This window comes from Pteropus medius, unplaced genomic scaffold (genome assembly GCF_902729225.1).
Source record: "Pteropus medius unplaced genomic scaffold, Ma_sr-lr_union100, whole genome shotgun sequence".
In the NCBI taxonomy this organism is placed as follows: domain Eukaryota; kingdom Metazoa; phylum Chordata; class Mammalia; order Chiroptera; family Pteropodidae; genus Pteropus; species Pteropus medius.
Genome location: NW_024344240.1, coordinates 5,025,255 through 5,039,618, shown reverse-complemented (window position 1 = coordinate 5,039,618; position 14,364 = coordinate 5,025,255). Strand labels below are relative to the sequence as shown.

The window sequence follows — 14,364 nt, the reverse complement described above, 5'->3', positions numbered from 1 at the left end:
TTGATTAAATTTATTCCTCGCTATTTTATGCTTTTTGATCCAATTGCAAATGGAATTATTTTCTTAATTTATTCTTCTGACCATTGATTATTGGTATATAGACACACAACAGATTTCCGTATATTGATTTCGTATCCTCCCACTTAGTGAATTCATTCATTAGTTCTAATAGTTTTTTGGTGGCATCTTTAGGGTTTACTATATTGTAATTTAATCATAGCAGACCTAAGACACCAACTATTAAGACAGCCACAGGTCTAAATGGCAAATGGTATCTAGCAACTTGCCATTGTTTCTACCTATTGGTAGCCATTTCCTCGAAGCTACCTGTCTGTGTCGACAAGCCATGAGGCAGTAGTAATTGTTTTAGTTGGAGTCCCAGGGTACATACTTCACTTATTCCCAAGGGGAGATACTAAAGAAGTAAGCTGGAGCTTTAGCATTTGCCAATTTGTATTTATTCTATTTAAATGGTGCTCAGGCCCCACATCTAAAATTTGAAAGGGAAGGAAAAGAAATCTTCAGTCTTAATGTTGCTTTTAGTTATTTTCTAGAGCATCACGTCTTAATTTTTCTTTCATTCAACAATGCTAACTTATTCACCAGCCCTTTGCAAGAATGTGTTTACATTAAAGCAGAGTGAGGATGTTAAGAGGCCCAGATTGCAAATAACTCTGCCACTGCTTCAGTGGAATTCAGAGTCCCACTGCCTCAGTTATAGATAAAGGAGTTCTGATGAACAGAACTTGGAAAAGGAGACACAGCAGTAAATGGATATTCCCACAAATCAATTTACTTCTGTTTTTTATGTATGTATTTAGAACATACCAATTTCTTTTGTGTAATTTTAATATTATTCGATCTTCAATAAAATTACATATTCCTTGTGTCTGACTTTTGCTTTATGTTATATCTAAATTAACTGATTAAGAATTTTTTTTTTTTAATGTAGCAAACCAGTTTAAACCAGAACACGTGATTTCTAATTACAGAAAGGAATGTATTTTGGCGAATATTTCTATAAAGCTAATTACATTTGTTCCATAAATGGATTGATTTCCACCAAGGTCGTAATAGTATATTGCATTTGTGGTAACTGAGCTGGCATTGTTTAAGCCTTCTCCTCTGTGCCCACCATTAGCATTCCTGGGATGGTCCCTTCCTGCTGCCATCTCTTACGTGGTACCCCCAGTGCAGTCTCTGCTTTCAATGTTCCCACTTCATATATGTTTTCAGTAAGGGCATTCTATTTCTCTGAGTTCCCACCTTTTCCTCTTTCCCAAAGGAAGCTGCACGTCTGCACCTCCACACAAGTACACTACTTTCTCACACTTATCACTCCATCACTCCTCACATTAGCCATGCTAATAAACCAAGGTGGACATTGATCACTCATGCTAGAAACTTCAAAACCATCATAGAGGTTCAAGAAGAGAGTAACATGATCAGACCTGTACTTTAGAAATATCAGTCATATTCTCTGCCTGTGCAATATTATATAGTGAGATGCTTATTATAAAAAGACCTATTGAATTAAGCAACTCTGCAAGACAAAAAAAGGATGAATATGTACCTGAGGATCTTAAACCTGAATTTTTAAATTTCTAATTTTGTTTAAGGCAAGTTTCAGTTCTCAAAATTATGAAGCTTTATAAGGGGGGTACAGAGACAGATTTATAGACTTGACTCAATTAATGCAATATATAGAGTATAACATGTATTTCCATAAGTACCATATCACTTCCTAGACATCAACCTTGATAATAAACTGCACAGATGCAATACCCCATTATCTCATCATTTTCACTACTTTGACCCCTTCCAGGAAACACAAAGTTACCAAAATGAGTCATATTTTTATTTTTCTGGCACATCCTGTTACCTCACCTGGCACTCCATAGAACGTATGTGAATGTGAATCAGTATTCAAATGAACCTCTTGTCCTTTGAAATTCAGTTCTGGCATCACCACTTCTAGAAAGCTCCTTCTCTTCCCGTCTCCCCCAGCCTCACACTGTTCATTTAGTGCCTTTCTTTGAAGTTCCCCTAGTGCTCTGTTCATAATCCTAACAGATTGTATATCCTACCAGTATAACTGTCTGGTTGCCTTGCCCAGCTAGAGTACAGTTTGTTAGAAGTTGGAACTGTCGTTCTTTGCCTCACTTCTCACGCCGCCCTCCCCCCCAGTGCTGTGCTTATTACTGGACTTACTCAGTATGTATTTGCAAAATGAGTGAATGACAGACTAAGCTGGGGATGTCTCGACTTTTCATCCAGCTCCTTAACCTTGTCTTCTATGCATACTTATATTTCATACTTTGATTTTTCCCAAGGCTTAAGTTTCAAGGTTTACTTATCAACTTAAGAAATACCTTGATGGATAAGATATTTCTTGAAGTGTAATATGGCATCGTGTAGTTGGAAAGGGACTCTCCTGTTCCACCCATTCTTTTCCAAGAATTGCAGGGGAGGGCTCACGGTGTGAAGTACACGCCGCAGATTCTGAGGAAGTCCAATAAGGAAGATAACAGAACACTTGAGTTTGGGCTGGGTGCCTGGACAAGGTATAAAATCACCTATTGAAACTACAAATTAAAATGAAATGTGAACCTATTTTTTTACATGAGGACCATTTTCTTGCTCACCCCTTTGACGTGGGAGGGGGAATACTAAGGAGTAGAGTGAGACTAGATTAAGGAAGGTGATCATAGACCTTTTTATAACATATAAAATTGACTGTAAATGTTAAAAATTGACCTGCAATAACTTGCTTGCAGCCTTCTCTATTATAAGACAGTATTTAACTGCTTTTGAAATAATTACTCTCCATAGTTTTTCTGCTAACATTCTTTATTTTATATTACAGTTATGCAGTTTCAAAAATTCATCACATTTTATTACCTTTTTCACTATTCTTTAAATATTTGAAATTGTTTTTATATGCAAATACCACCAATCAAAATAAAATTACACTGTATGAAATAATATTCCAAAAAGGTTCTTAAATGACACGGCTCAGTGATTTCTTAAAAGAGAGAGAAACACCTTATTAATGAAGAAAACAGTCTGTCTTCTCCTAGGAATACAGGTTGAATTTTAATTGAGTAACTTGCATCAGCTGCATCATATTATTGGCACATGTTAGGTAGTGGATTTCCATGCCAACAGTCTTTATAGGTAAAGATGTCTTTCATTTCGTTTGCCTTTCCTGGGAGATGAGAGCTTCCTCAGATGAGTAACCATCAACTGTGCAGCTCGAGAGCTGTAAGCAGCAGTAGACTAGGTGCTCTGGACCACATTGTCTTTTGTATGGAGGACGAGATAGTTTCAGAGACTTTACTTTTTCCCTAAAATTGCTTCAGGCTCCATGTTACCTGAGGTTGGAGAACAAGTTTTAGAGCTGGATACCCCAGGATTTCATCATAGTTCTACCACCTAACAGTGTGGTGATCTTGGCAAACTGGTTAATTTGTAGATGCCTCAATTTCTTCAGAGTTGTGTGCATTAACTGAGAAGATGGATATAAAGCATTTAGTACATAGTGTTATTTTGCTGTTGTCTTGATGGTCCAATTTTTATTACATTTAAAAGCATAATTGGGTTCTTTTTCAGAATGTTTCATTTTTCCTGTATTCAGATGTTTTTTCTACTCTAAATGTTTGTGCAAAGCTTGGGAATTTGGTTGTTGGCCCAGCATGAACAAATATGAAATATTCTATTGCAGTCCATGGAGTTAGAACAAAAGTATCTAGATTTGAATTCTGCTCAATCGTTTCTCTCTGCTTTACATGGTTCCAGTCTGTGCGAATTTCGGTTACTTGTTTTTTGCTAAATAAAACCAGTTGTCCAACACTACAGTTAAAATGTCAGTTACCATTGTATATTAACTTAATCGCATAAAGTACACACTTCGTATCTAGCGGTTCTTCAGTCCACAGATCGCTATGCAAATCGCGGTGCTCATCTTAATAACCAATCACGTTGCTTCAGTCGGTGTCCGTCAATGATGAGGTCCCTGCACATCTGCTAGTCAGTTCACCCACAGGCAGGAAAGCACGCAGTTATGTTGCTTCCTTGTTTCAAGGTGACAACTTGTGACATTTTGTAAAAATGGCGAAAGGGAATTGGCCAACCAAGATGGAAGTGCAGCAGAGCAATGAAAAGCGATGATGCTGAAAGCGAAATTCGAATGGAAGGTACGTAGAAGAAACAGCTCACTGTGAGAGTGCTGACACCGCCTTCGTTTGAGAGGTTCTAGAAATGTAGACAGCAGCTGAGTGACGGGAACTTAGCATCAATGAGGAAAGTAGTTGCGACAAAAAAGACGAAGTTGTCCCGGAGGAAGTGACGCCATCAGAAACTCCGCCTTGAAGGAATTCTCGGAGGTATTGATGACATTGAAGGCACGAAGGATTAAATAGTGGCAGGCGATCTAAACAGGAGTGTGACAGTTCACCAAGGCATAGGAAAGGCATCTGCCCGTTCGCGAGATGAGATGAAGAAGGCGAGCATCGATCGTTCAAACTGTTCCCGATAAGTTTTTACAAAGAAATAAAAAATTCTCAATGCATTTATGTTGTTAACTATAGTGTTTTGAATTATAGTGGTCATTTCTCTATACATTTATAACCAACAGTAAGAAAGTTTTAGTTTTGACAAAAAAGTTTTAAAGGTCGCAGAACCTTCACAGTTTTTGCCATTGACTGTTGGGTACATATTGCGTGGGTTCAGCTTATGTGGCTTTTTACAGTCATAACCTTTTAGAGCAAAACAAAGACTATCTATAATGAAAAATAGTCAAATTCTGTTGCCATTTGGATTTTGTTACTGAAAAATTAGTTCACATATCCTCTTTAATTTTGTATTTTCAAGTACTTCCTAGCCTTTTAAAGGCACTTTAAAGTAACAGATGCCTTGTTGATTATAAAACTTTCTAACATTTGTAACATTTTAATTTTCAAAAAGTTTAAACATTAAATATTCAGAGACTCATATTTTTTTGCAGTGCTTTTAGTGAAATATTTTTGCACTATAGACATTTTCTTTTTGTTTGTTTTCATTGTTAAAGAAGGCCCCGCTGGTACGCTTCATAGGCAGACAGCCAGATCGCTGCATTAAGCATAGCAAGTTTTAGTGACAACTCTATAGTGATTACGAGATTTACCATTCATATCTGCAGTCTCTTGGGAGGTGAGAGTATAGTCTCGTTTGCTAGTTTAAGTCAACAGGCTGTGGGGTTTCATTGTGTATTTTATAGTATGCATGCAGAATGTTTTTAAAACATCTGAAATAATTAAAACTGTCTTTTGTCATTCAACCTTATAATAAATACCTATAATTTGAAACCTCCAAATTGGTAGGTTTTGAAAGACATTAGTGTAATGAATAATAATAAGAGTCTCTGGGTTATTTTTAATGCATCAGATCCTGTGCTATGGCCCGTGTGAGAGAAAGGAAACTTGATTACAATTTTGGGGACTATCCCCAGTGCCACCAGCATGCCCACATCGTTGTGCTATTTGTTCCCTGCCAGGCCTCACACTGACAACACTCTTGGTCACATAGAATAATGAAAAGCCTTGTGTGGGGAACGTTTGTGCTTTCAGAGATTGGTTTAATCTTGTTCAGGGAATGAAGCTGATTTAAACATAGCTCGGAGTAATTCTGAGACAAGAAAGATTGACTCCCCCCCACCCACCTTTTCCAACTTCTTACTAAAGTAGCCTCCGCAGCAGTCATGTAGCAAGTAACCTAGTTGATTTTGTTCTTTTGGGGATCTGCCCTCTTCATATACACGAATTTGCATATAGTTTTTCATGTAACTCATTTTATCATATTCATCAGCTTTATTAAGAAAAAGTAAACTTTTTTACTCCAAGACATTTTTGTCTGAACCTGAGGTGAAGATTGCCACAAAGACGATGCCAGTGACAGTAAAGAAAGGGGTCAGAAAGGGGAATTTGAAGATCCTCACTAATTCCCAGATTCTGGTTATTACCATTTTACAACACAGATAAACAAGGACAAGTTCAAGAACAGGGCAGTGGGGACTCTGCAAACCAATGCCAGACTGACGCGGCTGAGACCTTCATCATCGTTGCAGGACCACGGAGGCAGCTGTGACGTCACTTCCAGGCAGGCTTGAATGTCAGACTTGATCTAAACATTTACATGAAGCCTCTCCTTTGGCTTGAATCCCATGTGGCTTTCTAGAACATTCAGGAAAATGGGTGGTATGGAATATGCTGCAGTTCCTCATCGGCCCCCGGCCAGCCGCGTCCCCTGCTCAAGGGCAGCGGGACCTGGCAGCCCAGGACGCCCGGCTGCAGTCTGAGCCCCTGACAGTTCCTTCAGCCTCCAGCCCCTGCCCTGCCTCGCCCTCCTCCTACGCAGTGAATTCCCATCCTCTCTGGTTTGGCTTTTGGTGGGTCATGACAGCTCAGGCTGCCCTCCTGCTGAGTGTGCCTGCCCCTCCTCCCCTGATGTTGCTTGGTGAGCGCAGTTAAAATGTTGACGAATTCCTTCCCACCCTTCTGAAGAATGTCATTACTTTTCACCTGGGTCCGGGAAGTAATTGATTCTTAACCGCCATCATACCTCCTGCTTTGTGGGTGCCTGTTATGCACCAAGACACTTGACATGCATGATCTCCATTTACACAGCGACCCCGTTCGACCCAGTTACACATGCTGATAGATGAGGAAGCAGCCACCTTGCCCAGGATGTCACTAGTGCATAGTAGAATATGGATCGAAACACTTTCCCTCTTTTACAGCACATCACACATTGCATGATTATCGTCGGCCTGCTTCATTTTTATCTTCCCCACTAGACTATAAAGTCATCTGTCTTATCTGTTTATCATTTCCACCTCTACCCTAAACATGCAGCCCCATGCTTGGCCACAGCCCTTGTTCCATAAATAACATTTATGGGAGGAACAGATGAGGGACTGAATGGAAGTTTGAGTCAGTTCCCAAGTGGCTTCAGAGTCAGAGTAAAGACTAAAATCCAATTTTATAAAATTATCATAATATTTACAGGGATATTTTCTTGCTATACAAATTTGGCCATGGTGAGAGTCTGTGTAAATAGTACTCTTAAAGACTCCAGGGCTTAATTTACTTACTGGGCTCAAAGAAAGGCACAGTAGCTATTTCTATTAAGGGCACTGAAAAATGATGATTTAGCTTTGTACAGTACTAATTTTCTGTAGGCACCTTTTTGTTACTGGCCAGGCAGCCCATGAGGGCAGTGTGGGGAGGAGAGCTTGTTACTGTCTAGGCGGCTTATACTCCTCCCAGCTGCGTGTTCCATGGCCATAGTTGAAGGACACACAGGGAAATGGGTCAGCAATCCCAGACAGTGGCAAGGTGCCAGGGACACTGACGGAGATCCGAAAGGGGCCAGCAGGCATTCCCACTGACGTCCGAAAAGCAGAAGGTTGGGGGATTGTCAGAGTGGCCTCTTGAGCCAGTGTCATCCAGCCTGCAGTGATCGTTGACCTTGAGACTAAATAACAGCCCACTGCCCTGGAGTCATTAATCTGCCCTTCCATGCAACCGATTCATTGTGAGAATGGGTCGGGCCTGGAGGAAGCAGAGTGTTGTAACTTACTCAGTTTACTTACTTACTCAAAGGCTGTACTGAGTGGCTCAGGTACACGGCCAAATCGAACGTTCGGAACTCATGTCTTCTGTGTTTACTCTGATGATTCTTCCATTACTGTCTATGGAACAGCACAGGGGAACAGAATTCCCTGAGAAATTGAGATATGGGGCACCGTGGAGGTCTGAAGCTTCTATACAAAAGAAGTAATCTGTAACTGGGGGCTAGCAAGAATTAAACCTGCTATCTGCTTAATGCCCATTTTCTTACGTTTGGACTGTTTGGAATTATTTATTCACGAAACTCTTCAAAGTAGTTGATTATATTATCATACTCATTTGTTTGGAGTGGGAAATGTACTTATTAGTCTAATTTGTCCCAAATCAGAAACTGCTCCTAAATGCTATGATTAGAAAAAGGGAAAAGAAATCTATGTTTGTTTATTTAGGAAAGTTATAACATTATGCATTTTAATTTGTAGAGAAGAAAAAAGAAAGGAAGTGGTTAAGGTGATTAAATTTTAAATTTGTTCTTTGGAGGATCAGTGAGTGACTCATACAGTGGTTCAGAAGGTGATCATAGAAATGTTACACTGCTTTATGTGTGATGAAAATTTAATTTAGTTTTAAGTAAAGGTAAGTGTTTTAAGTATGTTTTACCTGGTAGCATTATTTCTTTTTTATCATATCCTTCTTTACCATAAATCAGAGCCCTTGATCAAGGACTTTTTCTATTCTAGAAAAATTATTTCAGCACTAGACTTGGACTGTGTTTTTGGCCAAGTATTACACTTCCTTTTTTTCTTTCAAATTCAGACAAACAGAGGGTAGAAAATCAGATTAAAACAGCCATGGTTCTTTTTCCATTTTTGAGAATATCTCCACAGAAAGTCAATTATATGTTAGGTATTCGAATGTGTCACTTGAACAATGCAGTAAAATTGTACCAAACACTTTAAGGAGTGGCACAGAAGGGAGACATCGATGGCGATTGTTCCTCAAATAAAAGGTTAGCCTTTAAATAGCTATAAAAGGTGCTTATAGGAAAATGGATTCCGAATTATAATAGGCCAAATATAAAATCTTCTTCTAAATGTCATCTTGGAGCTTCACTTTTCTGAAGATAGCCTTATTTCTAATTCTGTAAAACTGATTTGATTGAATATTGTTAACTTGATTATAGCAATTTATAAATTATATGTTAAGAAAAATTTTGTATGTTTGTATAACGGGAATTAATCTTTATAAAAACCATTTTATGCCCGGTATTTATTTTTCATTCTGCCTATCTCTTTTTGCAAACATAAAGCAACTTTCTAAATACACACATTCATCTTGTACCAGGCCCAACACTCATCTACCTTAAATTTAAAAATAATTCTGTGCTCAGAAAATGGCCCTCTCAATATAATGGGACAAAAACATGCTCTTAACTCCTAAACTCTCTATTCGATGCCTTTTGGCTTGTATGTAATGTGAATTTTTAAAATTTGGTTATCCGGTTTTTGAACTCAGGAGGTTTAGAAGCTGGGATTATGACGGGATAGGGAGACAAGACAATAACTATCGACCTGGGTCCATGCGGACACCAGAAACCTCCTGTGTGTTGTGCTAATGTAACAGCCATGAATTGTCAATAAACAAAGACACGCAAGTGTACAAACTACTTTTAAACAATTCCATCACAAATGCTTATTTAAGCAAATTGTTTTGATCCTTAAACAAACGTGGTGAGTGAGCGAAAGGACCTAAGCTTCCATTTTCCCATTCCCCCAAAGCATGCAGCAGCCCTTAATTTCCTGAAGAAGGGAGGATTTGAGGGGTTAATGCTATATTTTCTCAGTCGTTTGGTGAGTGTCAAGTTTGTGCCTGGCATTGTGGTTGGCAGTTTCTGTGTCTTATTTAACTGAAATGAGTGAAACAAATTCACCCATGGATATTTGTAGTTCAGATGAGTTCCATTTGAAGCAAAAGGCTATTGGCGAAACAATATAATTTTGTTTTGGGTTGTTTTTAGTATAGTCAAAAATTATAATGATATGAAAATTTAAGATTAGTGTCTTTATCTTGATGGCTTAGTAATTTTTACAACTAGATTCTAACTCATTTTCGCTTCAAAAATCATGACTCTCACCTTGCTAAAGCTAGACTTTCAAAGTCTTAGTATCAAAATCTGTACCTTGAGCATTTGTTTGTGACCTCAGTAGTGACCCCCACTCATCCTGCAGCTAAACTTCACCTGGCAGTGATTTTACTTGTGCCCCGTGCAGGGTGGTGCTGAGGGCCCACTGGGCCAGGTACCCTGGACTCCCAGGTGGGAGTGTGGTCCCACCTCCTACTTACAGCCCCAGCCTCATCCAGCCTCGTCCCAGATGAGTGCATGTTCCCATTCAACCTGGGAGCAATTTCTAGCAATACGTTTCCAAGAACATTGGCGTAGGAAATATCTGACCCTATGGTTCTAAGGGATCTTTTAAAGTTTCCTGCAAAAAAGGAGACAAACCTCTGACGGAATGACTCATGAACAACGAAGGGTCCTCTGGGCCTGAATCTTTATGGCATTTCATTGATATCCATATGTGCAACTGCTTTGTGTTCATGCCTTCGCTAAAGCTTAGTAAGCACAGAAAGAAGACAAATGTCACAGGAGAATGTAAATGATTTCTTTGTTCTTTTAAAGGCTCATGCTCACTCATAGCCCCTTGTCCCTTTATTTTGGCATTTTGTGTTTAAAGTGACTCACGTCCTGCCCTGCCATCTGCAAACTTAGTAAGTTTGCTCTAGCCCGCCCTCTGGGTCTTTAATGAACATGCGTTTCCCTTAAGAAGGGAAATTCTAATAACTCAAGGCTAATATTTGTACAGGGAGACACTATTCCCAGATTACCGCTCCAATATGAGACAGAGTCAGAAGTCCTGATGGATTCTATCTATGTCTTGTCCCCTCTTCATTGTATCAGACTGAGAGAATGACTCCTTGGAGCCATAACTGCTGTTTCCCAAGCAGCACATAGATTTTTATTGAGTAATTCTTTATTCCAGTAATGATACAAGAATGCATATTTCCATGAAATTCTCAGAACTTTCTTTAAAGCTATTATTATGGGTAACACTGAAAAAGAGGCATTGGCATCCTCTCCCGGGTGTGTTCATCAGCAGGCCTCGTGACCTCCATCATCACGGCCAGCCTCACGTCAGCCTCGGCTTTACGTTCCTGATCTGACTCCACATTCATCTCTCACAAACCCAGGCGTAAGACACAAAGCTTTTCCTTCTGGACTCAGGTCACCAGAAGGACGTTTCCTTCCGAGTTCTCTGAACGCCACGTTTGCCGGCACTGAGGTGAGAGACCAGCTCACTCGGTGGAGTAACCAGTGTTCAGTAAAGTTTATCAATATGAACCGGGCGTTGTTCTGAATGTTTTGCATATGTTAATTTATTTAATCCTCACTTTATAATCTGAGAAGATAGATAATATTTTACCTCTTTTTACAGGTGAGGAGATTGAGACACAGGGAATTTAAGTATCTTGCTGAAGGCCATTTAGCTGGTCAGGTGGAGGCAACATCTAAACCCAGCAGGGTCCTCTCCAGACTCCATGCTGTGCTGTCGTCTGATTAAAGGCAGCTTGAGAGAGAGGGTCGAAATTCCAAAATCCCATCAGATCCCTGGAGGAGCCAACTGCCCTGGGTTACCTGTTCCTCTCCTTTAGAATGTCTGCTGCTGTTCTAATTAGTAGCTGGATCTCTATAAATTCTGGGAAAATCTACCATTCTCAGAATCTCTGACTCATCTTGACTAACATTATTTTCCAAAATTTCCATTGTTCGCCTACTCATGCCCACTCCCAAGCCACACCCCGTTTTGTTTTTTGAAGATGATTTATTGGCTCATTTTCTATTTTCTTTAGAATTACAAAAAGGAATTTCCTCCTTGCATGTACTTTGTGTAACTAAAGAATGCTATTAATATAGTATCTTTACCAGACGACAAATTGTGTTCACACACACTCAAAACAGAGCTGAGCTAGAGTTAGGTTGGAGTGTGCAGGAGCTTCTTGGGACTTTTCTCCGTCTCTGATCCTTATCTTCCCAATGTCAATGCTGTGTGCAGATCGCTAGTGACACAGATGCCTTAGTCAGATGTTGAGAAATGCACTACGCTGAGTATAACTTAGAGTGGGAGAAAAAAACTTTCTGATAAGTAGTCATTTTAGCGGAAGCGTAATTGCGTAGTGGTTATAAATTGGGATTTGGAAATGAGAAAGGTCCGGATCTTAGCTCAGCCACTTGGTAGGTAGCATTTGAACTTTGGCAGTTTCACTTCATATTTTCAGCAGATATTTGTAGACTCGTGTGTGCCAATTACTGTTCTAGGCTCTGGAGATGCAGAGAACAGAAGACACCAAGGCTGCTCCAGTGGAATTTAATACTAATATAGGAGATACACAGTAAATAAATCTGATAACCCATTGGCTCCACCATTAGTATAGATCCAAAAAATCACCAGTTCTCACCACCCCACTGTCATCATTGAGGTCCAGACCCCTGGGATCGTTGCAATAGCCCATTAACTGGTCCCTGCTTCCATTCTGCCGCCCTGCCATCTACTCTCAACAGAGCATCTGGAGAGCCCCCTCTAACTCATGAGTCCAGACCCTCACTCTTGGGCTTAACCATGCCACAGTGGTACCCATTCTATGTAGAGTTAGCCATGGTCCTTATAGTGGCCCACAGCATCCACATGGTAAGCCTGTCAGCTCACCCACCTCCTTCCTCCCATGTCAGCCACAGGTGTGCCTCCAACCCTCTGCGCTGTCTTTCCCCAGCATTTTGTGATCACTCCCTCCCTCTTTCAAAATTTTGCCCTAATATTTCTGCTTGACAGATAGAATAGTCCTGAACGTAGGAGGAGCTAACATATCTATTGAATATACAATTATGCCAACACTAAAATTTGCACTGGATATGTTCCTTAATACTTTGATAGTTCTGTAACCCATGGGTGGAGTAAATTAGCCTGTTTTGAAGGTTTGAGGAGTCCTCTTCCTTCCAGACACTGAAATTTGGATATTGTTATAAACCCAGAGAATATGAATGAATGAACATTTAGCTTCTTAGGAAGAGATAAGGAAAAGACAAGTAAATTATCTTATTTGTTATACTTGTCCAAAATGTATTCCATTTCAGGATTGTAATTCTGGATTTCAGAAACTGGAGGATATAACAGACTCTAGAGCATCCAGAATGGTTTGATGGCCCCAAACCATTTCAAGCTTCTCCTTCATGCAGTACATATAGCCGCCTCAAAAAAACAAAATGAAACAAAAAACAAGTGATAAGGCCAGGAAGTGCATGTCTTAGAACTCCATGGGATGGCTTAAAGCAAAGAGCCTCCTTTGTGGCAGGTTTATTGTATAGCATTTTTATGCAGCTCTGTCCAGAATCCTTTAAGCCGGGAAGGAATGGGGGTGGTGGGGGGAGGGGGGACCAGGATCAATAGTAGGTAAACTAATTAGGGCATCAAAGTGAAGTGGTTTCTCTGAGCCTAATAAAGCGGAAGCACACTGAGCTACACGAGAAGCATTGAAGAGTTGACATGATTCCATGTGATACTTTCTTGGTGACAGCTGGACGCAGATACGGGAACAAAGAGTAGTTTATTCAAGTTTGCTGCCTAGTTCAATGATCTGTGAACCAACATTCCGGAAAAGAGCCAGAGAAAACTAAGAAAGGAGGAAGCTGCAGAGGCCTCAGTGTTTACATCTGAGCACGGAGCCGCAGAACCATTGCCAAAAGCCAGGACAGCCGATCTGGTGAAGTCCTTCACCTCTCAGCACTTCACTGGCCAAATAGTGGCGTGAAAGGTGTCTAATGTGGAGCCACATTGCCTTGATCACCCTCCAGCTCCACCTCTTCCTAGCTGAGGCAGAGCGAGCATTTTCTTGGCAAATTATTGACTGTCTTAACTATTGAGACCTCATAGTACTAGCCCCTACCTGATAGAGTTACTATAGGAGTCAGTGTGTAAATAATGTAAAGCCCTTAAAACAGTTCTGGCACACAGTAAGCGCCATCTAGGAGTTATTTCTATAATCATTATTATGTAGTATGCACTTAATGAATATGTATATTGATAAACATAATCTGCCTTCATAACCAGAAGGCATTTTTGCAGTTTCCTTATTTAATCTACATTAAACTTAATAGAGACCTAGGTTCCCTGTTCCATTTTTAAAATTTTTAAAATCAGCATTTTAAAACTCTGAACAAAAACATTAAATACAGGACAGCATTTTTTAAATCTGAATAAAATAAATCTCTTTATAAGTACTTTTGCAATACTATGAAATTTCTTGGCCTCTAAAATTGAGTATCAGAAGGATTCTAGAGAAGAATCCGTAGGTATGAAAAAAGATATATATTTAACATGCACAAATGTCATTAAGTTCAAGTCGTAAAAATGTTTATCTAATCATCAATCTGTGTATTGATAATGCCATTTCCATTATCCCAAGAGACTTAATTCAATGTATTCCTTTTCACTTTCCTCCACTCTCCACTGACCTTGTTCTGAGACATCATTTTCCAAAGGTTTGATGAATGGGAGCATCCTGTCCTGGGAATGCCAGTCCCTCTAGTCAGGGCACTGCAGGTGGGGACAGCCAAGAAACAGCAGTCAGGCCTCAAGAGCCAAGAAGCTCTGGAGACTTACGGACTCGGAGAAGGAAAGCTGGCCACACATTCCAGGGTTTTCAG

The 14,364-nt window shown here is 39.9% G+C and overlaps 1 protein-coding gene across 18 annotated transcripts in view; it reads left to right on the top strand.

Annotated features, from left to right (window-relative positions):
• The window catches only part of FAM110B (family with sequence similarity 110 member B), a 188,907-nt gene that overhangs the window by 92,812 nt on the left and 81,731 nt on the right, over positions 1-14,364 (top strand). The window contains exon 4 of one of the 18 annotated variants that reach the window (XR_005654102.1): positions 4,085-7,584. The exons of the other annotated variants lie outside the window; for them this stretch is intronic. The gene's annotated coding sequence lies outside the window, so the exon portion shown is untranslated. Of the gene's footprint in view, positions 1-4,084; positions 7,585-14,364 lie in introns of those variants that run through there. 18 annotated transcript variants of the gene reach the window in all.